General features: G+C 36.6%; 1 pseudogene; it reads right to left on the bottom strand.

Moving 5' to 3' along the window:
• Positions 1–8,981: 8,981 nt before the first annotated feature.
• On the bottom strand, positions 8,982–18,055 carry LOC145095990 (dammarenediol II synthase-like; annotated as a pseudogene).
• Positions 18,056–19,572: the final 1,517 nt, after the last annotated feature.

Below are 19,572 nucleotides of genomic sequence, written 5' to 3'. Positions count from 1 at the left end.
ATGATCCATCTACACTCATGTCACATGTTCATTTGTATGTTTTCTATGATGTAAATGATGAACATGTTTTGGGAGGAAGGTTATGAGCCTTCTATATGAAAACTCCCTGGCTGCCTCCTTGTAACGATTTTGCTCATGTGACGTTGGATGATCAATCCTTGTTGTCACACGGTAAATGTACACAACTTCTTTGTTTTGTAAAATAAGGCGCATCTAAATTGCCCTTTCTGTTTACTCTGTTTTTGCTTAGAGTGTAATAAAATTGAAAGTAATAAAGTAATTCATGTTGATTACATTTACATGTTAAAATTAATACACAATTCCTTTGCTAGCATTAATTCTAACTTTAACACTCGTTTTAAGAGTACAGATGACACATGCTCGACATATTCCATGTTCTTGGAATGGCATGCCCATCCTGAGCTTCTAGGACATAAGCACCATTCTTATGGGCTTCCACGATTTTGTATGGTCCTTCCCACATGACACTGAGTTTCCCCAATGGTTCAACATGGCTAGAATCGTTCTTACTTAGCTTCCATTATCTGACTTTGAAATTCTTGACCTGGACTTAGCGGTTGTAACAGTTCTCAGTTCCTGATTTGTAAAGTGCTTGGCACAGCTGTGCCACCTCACGTTTTTCACCAAGCATGTCTAGGTCCTGGCGTCGCCCTTCTTCGTTGGCTACTTCTTCGAAACTCTCTGTTCGTAGAGAGTCGGCCACTATTTCCAGTAGGAGGACCACTTCCGTCCCATAGGTTAGACTAAATGGCGTTTCTCCTGTACTTTACCTTGCTGTGGTATGATAGGACCACAACTATCGGGAGTGCATCCACCCGGGCATACTTTAATCTGAGTAGCCTTTTCTTCAAACCATTAACTATGGTTTTTGTTGGATATTTCGGTTTGCTCATTGGTCTGAGGGTGCACCACTGATGTGAAACGACGATGAATCTTTTTGTCTTTGCACCACTCTCTGAAGGGACTTCCTTCAAATTGTGTGCTGTTATCGCTTATGAGGGTTCTGGGTGTGCCACAACGGGCCAAGATGTTCTTGGTCATGAATTTTATTGTTTGTTTGCCAGTAATGGCGGGCAGTGGTTCCGCCTCTATCCACTTGGTGAAATAGTCCATGACTACCAGAAAAATTTCACACCCCTGGCGCTGGTGGGAAAGGTCCCTCTATGTCAATCCCCCATTGATGGAAGGGATAGGAGCCGGTGATGCTGGTCAACGGCATGGTTGATTTTGAAAGAAGCAAATGCCTGGCATTCCTTGCATTTCTTGGTTAGGGCTGCAGCTTCGTCATACAAGTCTGACCAATATACACCTAGGCAGAGTATTTTGCCTGTGAGTTCTCAAGTGCCTTCATGTGCCGCCGCATCCCCCGAATGACTTTCTTCTAGGAATGTCTGTCTCTCTTCCTTGGATATGAACATTAGCCATGTATTGAGATACCCTCTTCAGTGTAATTGGTGATTGCAAAATGTGACACCATGATGTTGACTTTTCTTGCCTTCACAGGGTCATCTGATAGCACGCCATGACACATGTAATTGACATACGGTTTGGTCCATTCCAGTGCAGTCGATACTGTATTGACCTTTTGGTTATCGATACTTCTCTCCGGGAGCACTTCAACTAGCATTTTCTTTGTTAAGTGATTATATGGAGTTAAGGCTAACTTGATGAGAGTGTCCGCCCTTGCATTCTTTCTCTAGGAGATTTGTTTTATGGAAAAGCTTTTGAACATGCTGGTTAGACTTCAGACTGCATCTAGGTATTTCTGCATCCTTGATTCTTTGACCTCGTACGTTCCATTTACCTGGTTTGTGATAAGTAGTGAATTGTTAAGGGATGCTAGTTGCTTTGCACCAACTTCCTTGGCGAGCCTCAGGCCTTCTAGGAGTGCTTCGTACTCTGCCTCGTTGTTGGATACTTGAAAATAAAATCATTATGCGTAAGTGATCTCTTCACCTTTAGGGCTCTGAAAGATCAGGCATGCGCTTGGGCCTTCCTTGCTTGGTGCGCCATCGGTGTACATCTTCCATAGTTCCTTACTGGCCTCAGGTTCGAGTTGGTCAGTGGAGATTGTCGTTGGTACCCCCTTGATGGTATCTGGGATTACGACCAGGAAATCTACAAGAGCCTGGGCTTTGATGCTGGTCCTGGGGTGGTATTGGATGTCGTATTCACCCAACTCTATGGCCCATTTAGCCAGGCACCCGGATTTTTCTGGACTTAGTAGCACTTGCTTTATTGGGTGACTAGTCATAACATCCACCTTTTAGGCCTGGGAATATCTCCATAGTTGCCTGAATGTGTAAGCCAGGGCGAGGACCATGTTTTCCAAGGCCGTGTAATTGACTTCTGGCCCTTGCGGGGCCCTGCTAGCAAAATGAATGGGGATCTTCTTGTTCTCTCTCTCCACTGTTAGTACAAATGGGATGGCCTTTTTAGATGCTGCTAAGTAGATCTGTAGTGTCTCTCCTGGGAGTGGGCAGGCGAGAGCCAGGAGTTGTTGTAAGGCGTCTTTCAGTTTTTGCAATGCCGCATCAACTTCTTCTGCCCATTTAAATTGTTTTTTTTGTCTAAATATCCTTTGAGTGTTTGGTACAGGAGAAGTGATTTTTCTACAGATTTGGCAAGGAGCTTTCCTAATGCTGTCAACCTACCGCTGATCTCCTATACCCCTTTGAGATTGTGGGGACTTTTTGATTCGAGGAAATCCTGTATTTTAGTGGAATTGGGGAGAATCCCTTCTTTGGATACCTGATACCCAAGGAATTGCCCCTCCTCGACTCCAAAGATACACTTAGCTGGGTTTAACTTCATCTACACTTTAGCGAGCATTCTGAAGGTTTCTTCCACATGTCGGAGTAATGTTTCCTCATCGTAGCTCTTGACTACCATATTGTCAATGTAAACTTCGATACTCCTACAGATTTGGTTGGCGAATACTTTGTCCATTAGCCTTTGATAAATTTAATTACGCCATGAATTGTTGATGGTACAAGGTGTACTGAGGAGATTGCCAATCGTTTGAGCAGGATATTGTGTTTTGCTGGATATCGGATAACACGGAACTCGATTGTTCTTGTGATTTGATCCCTCTCGTTATGACTGACCATCATTAAGGACAGTCGAATTGTGGCCAATGGCCACAAACTGTGCCCAGTGAATCCTATCAACGGCCCCCCAGTTGGGGACTATAACCCCTCCTTCCACAAGTCTGGTAGTTGTCTATGACAGTGCTCGTAGAGTATATAAGAGCGACTACTGTCGTTGATATATGTTCGATGGATTTTCGTGTTACGAATAAATCCAGATATAAGGAGTGGATCTCTCAAATCCCAGTTCAATGGTCTGGGATTGCTGCTCGAAAAACTGATATTGAGTAGATTTCTCGAGACTACCTCTATTTCGTCCCCTGCTTGATGAGTCATGTTTCTCTTGTGAGGATGAGAGATAGTAAGTACTTCCATGCCTTCATGTGGAGGTTTTTGTAGTAGATCAGGATGTGATATCGTTGTCTAAGACGATGAACCATTCGATGACGGTTGCTGGAAACTGTTCTAGAGTACTGGCCCCATAATCAGTGAAATCTGCGCCATGATCGCCTGGATTGGAGTCTGGGTTCTGTACTCGCAATGGTGTTTGTTAGTTATCACCATCGATATTCAAAACAGATTTGGTATTGCAAGCGTAGGTGTTGTCGGGCATAGATCGTTGTTTTACAAAGAACCGGTGTCGTTAATCGGTTGTATCACCCTGAGGATACATTCAAATGGTGCCAAATGTTGTGACATGCTCTTTAAGGGGTTTGGATGCTTGATGATGCAAGTGCTTTAGGAGTTTCCCTGAGAACATAATCATAGAAGAACCGTTAGAGGACGACCGAGTGTTCTACCAAGACGTCACTCCGACGATCAAGTTAGTTTTCAGAAAGAGAGAATTAGAGTAAAACTTAGTGAAAGAGAAGATGGATCCCTTCCTTGAGGTGGAAGAGATCCTTTTATACCTGTTACTAACGGATCATGGGGATCGTCTTTCGTGAGCATGATATGTGGCCTCCTCTTATTGGGAGAGCTATTCACGCGAACTAACCGCCAGGTGATGTCAGTTCTGGGTGCCACCCGTGCCATTTGTAGCTTTCTCATTGGTTGTGGGTAAATGAGGAGTTCACATGGGATGTTCTTCCCTTGTGACGAGAAATGAGTTGTTGCTTCGGCTTTGGCTCTCTGAGGCCAAGACCGAGTCTTAGCCAAGGCAGTAACGTCTCTGTTACATTTAACGTGGTTGTTAGGTAACGTTAAAAGAATCATACGTGTCATCAAAACATAACAATCATGAGACTTCATTCCAAACAATTTACAGTCTTTCATCGATACAAATCTTTTAATGTTTGCAGAATAAGTTGATGGAACCTTAATATCATGTAAACATTGAAAAAACTTTAATTTTTCTTCTTTTGATGTAGTATACAAGCAGGTGGGAGATAAACACAGTTAGCACTCTGTTCGGGGGCAAGATCTTCACATATCCCCATCTTGAACATGTCCTTTCGGACGTTAACCTATTTAGTTTTATGCTTCATCTTTAATAATTCAAGCTCTCACATATATTTTTTCTATATGCATAACATCTAGACAATGTCTAACATCCAAAAGTCTCCAGTAAGGTAATTCAAAAAAATGACTTTTATTTTCCAAAGGGCGTCTTTATTAACACGAAATCTTTTTCCCAACACAATATTTATACTTGCAACTCGTGAAAATGCATCAAATCATTTCCTCATCGTTCTGATCTCGATACTCCCGTCAAACTCAATAGTTTTCTTCCTAAAATGGTGACCCTTCGGAAGGAATCTTAGATGCCCCATATATGCAGTTTTTTTGCAATTTGTTAACCATATCGAGCTTGTTTGATCTTCACAAACTGGACAAGCTTTCTTACCGTTTGTTTTGTATCCTGATAAGTTACCGTATGCTTGAAAATCACTTATAGTACAAAAAAATCATGGCCCACAATTGAAGGTGTTGTTTTTTATAAGCATCATATAAGTCTACACCCAAACTCCAATTATTTTTTAAGTCATCAATTAAAGGAGACAAATACACATCAATATCGTTACCAAGCTGTCTCGACCCCTAAATCAACAATGACATCATAATGTATTTCCGTGTCATGCATTACCATGGTGGAAGATTGTAAATGCATAAAAGAACCTGCCACATACTATGACGACTCCTTATGTTCCTAAAAGGATTGATCCCGTCTGAACTAAGCCCAAACTGTATGTTTCTCATCTCTTTTCCAAATCCAGTATACTTCTTATCAATGTTTCTCTATTGAGGTGAATCCACGACATGTCTTAGTTTTCCATCAATTACATGTTCTTCCGAATACCAACAAGTTAACTTTGCTTCTTTTTTGTTTGAAAATAACCTATATAGTCTTGGTATAATAGGGTGATACCACAACATTTTAGCCGGTGATCCATTTTTTGTTACATCATTGTCAACTTCATCTGAATCTTTTTTCCCTTTATACCTTGATGCACTGAAAAAAACACAATTATGTTTATTCTCGAACTCCTTTCTAAATAACATAAATTATTTGGACATACATATATTCTTTCAACTTCCAATCCTATCGGACACATTAGTTTTTTTTGCTTGATATGCAGAAATTGGTAATTCATTGTCTTTCGGAAGAATGACATGCAAAAGCTCTAATAGACTTGTGAAACTTTTATCACTCTATCCGTTTTTCTACTTTAAGTTAATCAACCTCAATTCCATATCAAGTTTCATAAATTTGGAACTGCTATATAACGGTGTTTATGCTTCTTCAAATAGGCGTTGTAAGTTTTCTTGTTAAGCATTACCCATATTAGTCTTGATGTCATCAAACCCTTCATTGAAAATTGTCATTTGGGTCATTTGAATGGTGATCATCATTATCAACATATGAATCGTTGTTGTATGTACTATTATTAATATTTAAATTGGTCGAAGATGTGCTACAATCAAAAAGTGTTTCTCAATGTCTTGACCAAGAAGTGTAATTAGGCATAAAACCATTTTGCAACAAATGATACTCCATTTCTCCGGTACAATTAAACATTTTATTGTTTTTACCAAGATTACAAGGACAAGAAATCAATTCATTTCTTTTATTCACGCGATTTGCTTCGGCAACCCTAATAGAGGTTCGAACACCCTCTATATAAAGTTCAGAAAAACGTGAAGTTTTGTACATCCAATAATCACGATTAATGTGAAAATTAAAATAAACAAACAAAGAATGCAAGATATTGATTTTAAACAAACAAGTTATGTAAATTTTAACATGTTAATAATTTATAAAAATCAATTTAAAAAAAAAACAATAAACAATCATTTAATAAATAAGCAGGTAAAATAAAATAAAAAATACAATAAAATTTAAATTACCTTTAATGAAGATAACTAGACGATTAATGAGAATATTTTGAGTTTTTGTGCATGTAAGTTGCAGATCTACTGGAAGAAGAAGAAGTTCGCATTTACAAACAAAAACCCTCAAAGGAAATAGCTAGTTTTTAATTGATGCGTTTTTCAAAATATCGCACCAAAAAGTCGAAATTTAATGATGCGTTTTATAAAAAAAAGCATAAAAAAATTCATAATTTAATCGTGCGTTTACAACAAGCCGCATCAAAAAAATCGTTTTTAATGCTATTTCCTTTGAACAACATTAACGAATCTATCAATTGATATTTTTAGTGGTCTTTTAATGCAGTTGGCATATTTTTTTTGATGCTGTAGGCATTTAATGAGGCGTTTTTACATACAACCGCCTCAGAAAAAAGGGAAAATGAGTTTTGAGGGTAATTAACTTTTGTGTTTGTACTCATTTGGTCCCTTTCCTTTTATTTGTATTCAATATACCATCAAACTTGTTGTTTGTGTTCACCATAACCCTTTTGACCGACTTTTGACCTGTGATAGCCGGTCAAAGGGTTATGGTGAACACAAACAACAAGTTCGATGGTATATTGAGTACAAAAAAAAGGAAAGGGACCAAATGAAAACAAACTCAACAGTTGGTTACCTGAGTCATTTTCCTTTTACTCATTTACAGCAAATCCCATGTCATCTCCTACTGATATTATTGACTTTATGAGATTCATTCTTGCTTCTCTTCAAAACATAACCCACGAAAGAGCACTATTCATACATGTACAACTTTGTAACGAATTTGAATATTTATTAGGGGAATCTTGACTAAGCAGGAGCATTTCATGAATACATTTACATTTCCAATCGAATGATTTATCGTATCATGGATTCTAGACAAGTCTACAAACGAGTGGAATCACAAGTGCTGTGATTTTTGAGTTTACTTAGCTTTAAGATCAAATTCATGGGATGAGATACAACATCGATATGTACAATATCATGCTGCTTTTGTAGACACATCACCATAATATACCTTGAGGCAAACGTTTATGGTGATAAATATACATCTCATACACAATCATATCCTTTTGAAGAGAGGTGTTGATAGTTAACCACAGTAAGCATAACATAAACCATGTCTTAACGAAGTTACCCATCTGAAACGCTCTTCATATACGTTATAGCCAAAGAAGGTTGCAGTCTTTGATAATTTTGCAACTTTAATTTCATTTAACTTTTTGGGGAAAATGACTCAGAAGGATAACCAACTGTTGAGTTTGTTCTCATTTGGTCCCTTTACTTTTTTTGTACTAATATAACATCGAACTTGTTGTTTATGTTCGCCATAACCCTTTGACCGGCTATCACAGGTCAAAAGCCGGTCAAAAGGGTTATGGTGAACACAAACAACAAGTTCAATGTTATATTGGATACAAAAAAAAGGAAAGGTACCAAATGAGTACAAACGCAAAAGTTAATTACCCTCAAGAGTCATTTTCCCCAGAAAAAAAAGCGTTCGCCTATTAAGGCTATGTTTGGTGCGCCACAACTAGCTGATAAACTAGCTTATTTTTCGAGCTTTTTTATGTTGTCGTGTTTGGTAAACCAAAAAGTAGCTTATAAGCTAACTTATAAGCTGACTTTTTGAAAAGCTACTTAGACTAGCTTTTTTAAAAATTTCCAAATATACCGCTTAATTAATTATAGAAACACATATTCTTACATGTCATTTTATGTAATTTTATATATTTCAGCTAGCTTTTCAGCTAGTTTTACCAAAATTATTTTTTATCAGCTACTTTTTTAGCTATAAGCTAGCTTTTTATTTAAAAGCTAGCTATTCAGCTAATAGCTAGCTTTTCAGCTAGTACGCCAAACGTAGCCTAAATATCTTCTGTACTAGTGCGTATGGTGTTCAGAAGCATCAAAATCCATTATCCACTAGGAAGATGATATATTTGTTTGACAATGTTAGACCAATATGGGAGGAGACCAGCAAAGCATTTGGCTATAATGAAAATAAGTGTTAGGAACTAATCACACATAAAAGGATCCATAGACGGCGCATCACGGTAATTGTAATATTGGACTAAGGTGGGCCAGATATCCGTGGAGCATGACTCCATGGAGGATGATGAGACCGAGGTGGGAGTGCAAGTAAATGTTTGAAATATATAGTAACTGACTAATGGAATAGTCTTTTCTTCCATCTATTTCCACAAACAACGAAATTGAACCAAACACTAATCAAATAAGAAGCCAAATCAATTAGGAAAAGTTACTATAGATAGGAAGAATTACTATAGAATCGACCAAGATGAAATATTGCCAAAAAACTTTAAAGAAGAGAAAGACGATGCCAAAAAACCAGTGCTTGACATAAAAACTACTTAATATAGGCCGACCAACTGCAGAAGAGAATAGATAGCTAAAAAAGAGCAACTGCTAAAGAAGGGCTACCCGTTGAAAAAAGCTATATGCCAAAGAGATAGACAACTAAAACACATCATCATTAAGCAAATATCACCGAGGTCATCACCAAAATTGATCATCAACTCTATATTGAGCTATATGCCAATCATATGAACCAATAACTCCACCAGAAGTTACCATGATACTTGTCTATAACATCATTATAAATTTTCATTATTTCATAAGCTTTTTTAGTTTAGTATTGTTAGTTAATATTTCACTTGTTATGATTCACCAAATATTATAATTTTTTTTGGAGCTAGTATGGTAACAAATGTCCTTTTAATGTTGTTAGAATAAAGATGGGGGATGGGGATTCCACATCGAGGGGCACAACACCATGATGGGATCTGCATTGAACTATGTAGCCCTACGACTATTAGGAGAAGGACCACATGACAGAAATTGTGCAGTAAGCCGAGGTAGGAAGTGGATACTACTTGACGACGGGGGTGCAACCAGTATTCCTTCTTGGGGCAAAATTTATCTTTCTGTAAATGTTTTGGCTTTCTCATAAATTAAAACGCATGAATGAAACTTCAACTTTATGATTTTCAGTAAAACCCCTTACTTATATCAACTAATTAAGATGTTTGTGTTAGGTGCTCGGAGTGTATGAATGGGATGGTTGCAACCCCATAGCATGCATGAATGATTTATATATACACTATATATGAGAACAAATTATTTTCGCAAAGGTTTAGAAAATAATACTCCATAAAAGATGAGATCATGGTATTACTTTCAGTGCTTCGGATGTGCAATCTGAGACCGCCCATCCATCATCTGGGGCGAATGTCCATGACCCTTTACAAATCTGCCGGCAATTTTTAATAAAATCTCCCAGCCGAATTATTTTTGACTTGAGATTCTTTGCTAAAGAAATGGGCCTTTTTAAGAGATTCCCCATACTCTTCAACCATATTACTAGCAATTATTGCCTGAGTTGAAAGCGCGCAATTCCATAATTGACCACCACTCGGCATCACCTTCATTCCATCTTCTGCTAGCCATAAGTAATCAGGCAATCTAGCAAGGTGGTGCTTGAACTCATCGCCACTTGGGTTCTCTGCCCACCAAACCATCATTTGCAAGGACTGCATCCAAACCCAAAGACAAATTGATTACATTGCATAGACTGATTAAGGTACTGTACATCTGCAACCACTCCAACTCAATCATATATATATATATATATATATATATATATATATATATATATATATATATATATATATATATATATATATATATTGTCACAAAAAAAGAAAAATTAACTTAATTTTCATCAAGTGTTTTTTTAACTTAACACACACATTTTCTGATCTACATTTAAAATCTATTCAAGTATGAGATTTAAACCCTCGACCTCTTAAAAGGTTGGTATCTCACTCTACCGCTAAGGGAATCTACAATGCATTGAATTCTATAGAGTTCAATGGATTGTCACATCATCTTTCTACAATCCATACAACTTTATTAGTTTTTTTCCTACAATGCATTAAACTCTACAAAGTTCAATAGAATGTTATAAAATGTAACTTATCTAACCTAATAAATGAAAATTAATTTTGCCAAATGTCATGCTTTCATTAAATTTGACACATGTCATTTTCTAAGAGTTTTTGAATTATTTCTTTTCCACTTGTCATTTTCTTAAATTTTTATTTTTTTTTTAAATTTAAAATTCACATTTTAATGAGATTTATATATGTAAAGTAGATCATTATATTAAATTTAATAATAAATGCTCTACAACCTTTATTATTTACTTTATTTATTATATTCTTTGTATTTATGTAAAATTATTACTTTAAAAAATATGTAATGCTTATAATTTTATATTAATTTTTTTTATAAACCCGTGTAATACACAGGTCTCACACCTAGTAGTAAATATTTAAGAATTAAAAACTTTCATTTTTCCCATTGAAGAGTTCAATGACCATTGAACTCTGAATCCATTGAATGCCAAGGTGGCATCTCACTATGGTAGAGTTTCATCCATTAAATGACACATAGGCTTGTCACCTCATTCAACTCTCTCGTTGAACTCACCATTGTGGATGCTCTAAGCCAAAAACTATTGCTGATAAATTTAGTTAATATGTTTAAAATTTAAACCGAGGTTGATTATATTTCAATAAACATTTTTATTGTAAGTTTTATTTTTATCTTTTATAAAAACTAATAACTGAATATATTTTATCAAAATCTTAATAAATGAATAAATAATATTTTTTTTTCTTTTGAATACTTGATATAAAATTTATATATTAACCAAATAGATAAATACGTGGGACGGGCTTATAAAGTCTAAAATTTTTATGTATAATACTAGTCAAGGTTGTAGAACTAGTTACTCGGTACCTGTTCGGCCGACTACCGAGTAGCGAGTACTCAGGAGTACTTGGGGAGTACTCGGATTTGGAAATTTGTGTAGAAATATTTTTACGTAAATTCTATATGTCAAAATCATAAGATAAAATCATAAGTTGATTAGAATATATAACAAAATTGGATACACATGAATACACAAAAAATGAAAAACACATAATGGTCTCACTTCGTGAATAATTTCTGAAAATTTAAGATATATATATATATATATATATATATATATGTAGTAATAATCACATGTGTGTGTGTTAAATAATAAACCATTAAGTATATTATACATATTAATCACCGAGTTGACTGGATTTCACAATACTACCCAGTTCATTAAGGGGCCGATCGGGGAGTACTCGAGATTATGTAACTCGTCTCGGCAAGGGGGGGAGTAGCGAGTACTCGGAGGAGTAATCGGCCAACTCGGCGAGTTTTACAACACTGATACTAGTAAGAGTATATGAAATGTAAATGAGGTCATGGTGGATTTAAACTCCTATGTTCAAGTGAATAATCTTAAATCTTAATATAAGGCGACTTGTTAGTTTACCTCTTCAATAGCTCTTGTGGTTATGTATCTACTTTCTTGGGCGCTAGAACGAATCAACTCAATCGTTCTTTTTAAAGCTTTTTCTCGTAGTTGCTTGAAAGGCCAATATTTAAAGACCGACTCACCAAAGTAGTGAGGACCATCCTACAAAAGTTCTTGGACTGTAGAATGAGGGTAAAGGAGATCTTCCTGTGTTCCATTATTAACAAGTATATTTAGTAATGAATTCATCAAGCTCTAAACTTTTGTGATGCGCTCAATGGAAATTAATCACGAGTCGTGACAACCAAAAAACATCATATCCTTAAACGTATTTCACTATATACATACATGCTTATAAAAATGTATTGTTTAGTAAGCTAACCTTGCAACATTTATGGCGATGTTTATTCCAATTTATTTCCGTCATGCGGGATAGAATACATCTCTTGTCGAAGCTGGAGAACAAATTCAGTGATCGGACCATGGAACCTGTTCCCATACAAGTAAGACATGGGCATATAGGTTGTTCGGCAATAGCACCACATTTTCGCTACACCATATGATACTAAGTTTGGTTAGATCAACTGAACAATTTCAATTCACTAAATTTTCAGATCTTATTTCATGGAATCATTGGTTTGTTTCTTGTTCCTAAAAGGTGGAAGTTTATGTACCTGGATGAAAAGGAATTCTTCAGGGAAAAGCTTCAGGGAAAAGCCAAAATTCTGGTGCACTACTAGAAAACAAAGGGTTTTGCCATAGAAAAATAACTACAGAAAATTTCTGTAGGTAATTACCTACATAATACTAACGGAATTCCTACGGAATGGGATGCCCTAAATTAGTAACAAAATAGCTACAGAATAGCTACGGAATAACAATGGACGTACATCCGTATGTATTCCATTGGTAATTAGCTACAAAATAACTACGGAATAGCGACAAAAATAAGCATGTAAGTATTCCGTAGGTAATTAGCTTTAAAATAGCTACAGACTACCCACAGAAGAAAATAGCTTCAGAATAACTATGAAATACCAACGACTTTAAATTATTATTATTATTATTATTATTGTTATTATTATTCAATAATCAAGTCTTAAATTGTGTTTGATGGTTTTGCTTTAAATATTTAAAACACAAAAAATTAAAAATCATAATAATAATAATAATAATAATAATAATATATAATAATCGTAACCAATGTGTTTAACACACAAATAAATAAACAAACGAAAAAATTTATAAGTATGTGTGTATAGATGTATGTGTATGTGTGTATTTGAGTATGTATGTGTATGTGTATGTATGTGTGTATGTGTATCTATGCGTATACACGATTTTATGTACATTTATATGATGTATAACTTTGTGAAAACAAAGCAATCAAAGTATAATGATGTTGTAAAAAAAAATGAAACGAAAAAAACGACATTACACCTTGAAAAATATATAAAAAAAACGTAGGTAAATACCTAAAGATTACCAACGGATAATCTTTATCCGTAGGTATTTACCTACGGATTACCTACGTTTTTTTTTCTTTTCTGTTTTTCAAGGGTCTAATGTCATTTTTATCGTTTCATTTTTTTCACAACGTCATTATACTTTTATTGTTTTCGTTTTCACCAACTTATACATAACATAAACTTACATACAAATGTATGCATTGTTAGAACCCATTACTCATTTACAACTTTATTATTCTTTTTTTTATATAATATAAATGAAAGCTATTTTCTATACACAAATACACACATTACATACAAACCATATGTATGCTTTATGTTCAGTATATCACGTATTTGTTTAATGAGGTTAATTGTGGCTCAAGAACAAACATAAATAGCTTTTTATATCATATATAGTAATGAGTTTTAATGATGCACATTCTTCTACGTACGTTTATATGATGTATAACTTTGTGAAAACAAAGCAATCAAAATATAATGATGTTGTGAAAAAATGAAACGAAAAAAACGACATCACCCTTTGAAAAATAGAAAAAAAAAACGTAGGTAAATAATTGGTGAAGTGATCGTTGCTATTAAACATTGACATGATTTGGTAGGAGTTCACCGGAGTCTCCATGAAGAATTGCATGCTGCATTATCCACTATACAGGAATATCTTCCCATTACTAGCACTTGGAGAATATCGTAGACGTCTTTGGGCTTGCTAAAATATTAAAAGTCATCACTGAAGTTGAAAACATGAATAAAGGGACTACAAAATTGTGTGCACTTGACTACCCAATCTTCAAAAATTAATGTACTCTAGTGTGATATATTTGTTACTCTGTAATAATAATAATAGCAAAAACATCTAGTATGATAAATAATGAAAAGTGTGTGGGAATGTTTGAGTTCAATGTTCTATTAAAGACAACAGTGATACAGATCAATCATATTATAGTCTCTCAAAGTGAAAGAATGGAAGAGAATGTTTGAGTTCCGGTTATTGGTCTATTACATCAACGAAGGGAAAAGAGCAATCAACTCTTATCACGGGGAGGACCATGTTAGATTGGGCTGCTAGACTATGTTTATTAACAATCACTCATAATCAATCTTAAATTAAAATATTATTTTCTTAATAATCCACCTACACAAATCAATATTACCAACCAATACCAATTTCTTTTTATAAGTCATCAACAATATAATACAACCAAAAATATATTCTATGTAAGGGGCAGTATGATAGTTGCTGATTGAGTCAAATTTGACTGAGTCAGAGGCTTCTGATTGAATCTACATTTGAAACAATGATGTTTGATTATACGTCTGACTGTTTGTGTTGAATGATAAAAAAAACAATTTTACCCTTTTGTTAAAATGTATCTTGTTGTACTAGTTCTGGAAAAAAAATCTAAAATTAAACCTCATAAAACCATATGAAATTAGACCTAAATGTTGATTAAAACCAAAAAATAAAAAGGACCAATTTGAAGCATGAATTTGGAAATGGTAATGAGTTTGAATGTTTACTAGTTTTTAGCTATATTTTTACAAGTTAAATCGTTAACTATAAAAAGACATTTACAAGTTGTTTAGGGAAACAATATACATGATTTCTAGGTACCTATTACACTTAGCTATTGAATAACAAATTCATGTAGTTTGGTAAGTAGAATGCACGTCGACCCATATATGTGGTTGAAATGATCTTGAAATCTTCCTCATCATTTGAGCTTCAGGCTCACTAATTGACCACTCCATAATTCTCTTCATTAGGATAAGATGTAATAAGCTCTCATGCATGCCACCCAAAACTCTTGAAGACAAGTAATCATGACATATTAAAAAGATCAGCTATCATAACCTGAAACAAAATATATAATATATTGCAACAAGATACAAAATTTATTTAATCCTAATCCCAACAAGGATTCGGACTTTGACTTGTATTCTTCAATCTTATTCATGTTCTCACAATATGTAACTACGTTGAGCTCAACCTGTTAACCCATATTTGTACTTGAAATATATGTAAATTTCTAGATATATGTTAGAATAAAGGAAACATGTAAACCAAATCTATGAATATGTTTCAAAGGTTGAAAAAAATGGGAAGATGTGTTGAGATTTACCTAGTGTGATAAAGATCACGATCGATAGGCATGATAGAAGGTTGTCATTGTTGATTCGAGCCATAATTGGGACACATACTACCATTACTGATCGCAAAAACAATAGAATAATATTAATAGGAGATTACATGTATAAGCAATCAAGAAGCCCTAAGATATGAGAAATCAATATCACAAACGGAACGGGGTCCCTGCCCCCGATTTTTTTTTAAAAAATCCCCCAAACGGGACGGGGCCCCCATGGGAACGGGGTCCCACGGGACTTTTTGACATCCCTAATTCCAAATCACAAACTGAACTCTTGGATCACATAATCTATATAACCCACATCTAAATGAGTTTAAACCTCTCTTCCTAAAGCCTGAAGACTTATGATACTTGATCTTCAGGTCACAACCCGAATTATAAAACGACTCGAAACATGGTGTTACAACTCTCCCCTACTTAAATTAGATTTCGTCCTCGAAATCACTCCTTTCCACTTTCCAGGCAATCAGACGATCCGACCATATCTTCCAGATTCTTGATAAAATTCGACCCTAATATACGATGGCCTTCCAATAATCAAACCCATCCTTATCAAAACTCACATATTGACGACGAACGAATCCTTTCTCCCGCCGAACTGAACCAATAAAGGACAAACATCATTACTCAACTCAAAACCCGGAATCCAATACCTTATCTGACTTCCTGACATACAAAACCATTCTGAATCAGAACCAATATGGCTCAACTTCGCAATCTAATCCAAATGAAATCCTTATGACCCTAAATTATCCTGCAACCAACATTCGCATTTTCAATCTATCCACTATATTTTGAGCTCTGAGCTGATCTACTAATTTTCTGAAGCATCGGAATTTCGACTGGTCGTTGAAACCAATATGCTCAAAAACGATTGCACCATGAGACTCTATCCAAGAGTTTTCTGGAAAAGCCACCTTAATTGACTTGTATATAAGGCTTCAACAACCCTCCTGTTCTAGACAGGGATATTATAACCAACCATCACACCGATGCAAGCTAACTTACTTTGCTCTAAATGAATGCTACACACCCAATTGCAATCTTATATCACGACCGTCCCCATACGGCCCACAAACTACCTTGATTCCATGAATGATGTGGCCTTCCCACAATCTCACTACCCATCCTGCGATGGTCTAATCCCACCTAGAGGAAACTACGATCCAAATCATAGACTCACCACACTCTCGTAGCTGCTCATGGACCAGGTGAATGCTAAGGGTCACCCCACAATCTTACAACACCTCTATCACTATCTGCCAACCTAGTGAATGCTACGACCACCCCGCAGTCTTACAACACTTCCATCACTACCTGCCAACCTAGTGAATTCTACAACCACCCCACACTCTTACAACACTTCTATCACTACCTACCAGTCTAGTGAATACTACCGCTACCCCACAGTCATAAAACACTTATATCACTATTTGCCAACTAAATAAATCACAGGTTGAAGTCTCATTTGACTATACCCCAATCAGGTATTCGGATCCTGCTTCGAGTCCTACAGCCAGCAGACGAGAATAGGCAGAGAAGCTTTATCATAACCCTCAACCTGAATCTATTCACATACCCGCCATGCACCACCACTGATGCGCAAGGTAACAAAAAATGTCATTCCTTGTGCAATCCCTTAGTCCAAGTAGTTCTCCCCCACTTGGAATCAATTGCTCCTTTCCAACCACAAAATTGATAGATTTCCAATATATCTCGCAACCTAACTACTCGAAGTTGTTGACAACCTGAGCTCACAAGTACTAGCATTCCATTACTAGCCAATCCTAGTGAACACACACCTGCCAAAATTTAATGAATACTCCCCGAACTCTCAACGAGCTCAGTATTCCCGAGAACTTTGCACTGAATCTAGTATAAGTCCTCGGTGACTTTTTCGGATGACGAAGAACAAAATCTCAACTATTGAAATGGGTACCCAACTAATTCAATGACTTACTTGCACTAGCGTAGTTTCCATGCGGACCTGCAACTGACCACACTGCGAAGGTTTGAACTTGACAACTACTTACACCCACGATTAAATGATTTCCTCATTGCCTCATATCCCCGAGAGACCTCTACAAATCATGCATTCAAACCCAACATGCCCAGCTTGATGATTCCTTGAATTCCTTGCTGATACCACTAAAGATCGAACCGACTGATGGTCTTCTATCACTTAAAGCTTTCTTTTATGGTGATCAATGCCTCCCACATCGAAATCTAAAATTGGCTCACCTGAATATCCTCAAAGAACGACTCTTGGTATGCAAAATGGAATATGAAGATTCTCAAAATAAAATGTCTGCGACGTCAACCGGTGGAACTCGAATCACCTCGGCCTACGACTGCAATGCTCGGCTCCTCACCATAAGAACATCCACCCTGCCCTTGCGACCATCTATAATCCACAAAGTGGCTGGAGCAGGTGCCCTCACTGCTACCGTCATCAAATCTAGACAACCAGCCTTCTTGTGGACCATCTGGTTGCAGCGAAAAGATAACATACTCTTCCCCTGGGGACAATCTCTGCTGACATAACCAATCACACCACACATGTAGCAACCAGAACCCTAGATCGACAAACTCCATCGTGCTGCTTCCTGCACGTGTTGTACTGACCTCGAACTTGTTGGCGTCTCACTCACTTCCGAGCTCTAGTAATCATATCATTAAGGGTCTTACACCCTAAAAAGCTCACAAACTCCTTAATGTCACCCCTCAACATATCCTGACCCCTCACATTCTTCATCTCCTTGTCTACTGCATACTGCAGATCTAACAAAGCCCTCTCCCAAAACTTGGCAGTGATCTCTGCCACAGTCTTAGTAGTCCAATGAAGGCCCTAAAACCCTCTCGCCAGCTGCTGCACCTTAATGGTTGGTGCAAACTCCTCCTAGAATCTCATGACAAACTCTTCCCAAGACATGGACACTACGACCACATATCCCAATGCCATTCTAACCTCTTCTCACCAATTATAGGCTCGATCCTTCAAAAGACAAGATGCAAAACCCCCCTTCGCCCCCTCAAGGTAGAATCTCATCCGCTGAGCATTCTCCATGTCAGCGATCCATCGACAACTAGCAATCAGGTCCTTAGCCCTAAAGAACTCTCGAGCTCCACAAACCTTAAACTCCCAAAATGAGGGAGTTCGTGCTCCCAACTGTCTTGTAGTGATCTAGGCCTGAAAAGCCCCGAGTCGCTCATCCAACAACTCCATAATCCCATAACAGTATGCGTCCAGACGCTCATGTATTGAAAGTCCATAATATTGTGGTTTGAGCTAGGCACTAATTTTGTATAGATGTTATTAGGGTGGCAGTGTATGTAATGCAATGTAGTGGTTAGACTTGGTGTATGTGTGCAGCCTCACTCGTGTGTGCGGCTGCACACAGTGTGTGCGGCCGCACACGCATGTATGGCTGCACACTCGTGTGCTGGTGAGGGTACTATTTATAGGAGCTGGTTTGTGTCAGATTGCACTAGTTGCTGAACAATGTTGTGTGTGTACTTCTCAAGGTGTACTTGACATTTATGATATAGATGTGTGCATGCTTGATGTTATCTCTCTTTTACTCCTTCTACACTCCATTTTGATTGCTATTTTTTTCATTGATTACTGAATTGGATCCACATTTGAGGTCTAACAATTGGTAACAGAGCCTCCTCAATCAGATTATGTGACAGATTGCATTGAAGCCTCCTCAATCAGTCTGCGTCTATCTATAAACTTGCAGAAGTGATCCAGAAGATTCATTCTCTTTATTCTCTCTGAAGATTCTCAAGCTGAAAGCGCTATCTTTCAAGAATCAGTACATCAAGCCTCCTCATCCAATATGCGTTCAGAGTCAAATCTTGAAGAAATGCCCAACTGCTCAAGATGAAGTCATTTATTGAAGATTCATATGTTCATCTTGAAGCTATGAAGAAATTTGAAGATTAATGCTGAAGCCAAGCTCCCAATGAAGATTAACAAGAAAAGCCAGCTACTTTTTAGGGGGAGTTTGTTGGGCCAATTAGAAAAGAAAGCTATAAACCAAGGGGGAGATTGTTGGGTCAAAAAATATGGTTTATACTTTGCTTTTCTAGGAAAATATATTTTTCTA

This window comes from Lactuca serriola, chromosome 3 (assembly GCF_051521515.1).
Source record: "Lactuca serriola cultivar US96UC23 chromosome 3, Lser_US96UC23_V15, whole genome shotgun sequence".
NCBI lineage: Eukaryota > Viridiplantae > Streptophyta > Magnoliopsida > Asterales > Asteraceae > Lactuca > Lactuca serriola.
The sequence above is the reverse complement of the archived record's forward strand: the minus strand, read 5'-3'. Positions and strand labels throughout refer to the sequence as shown.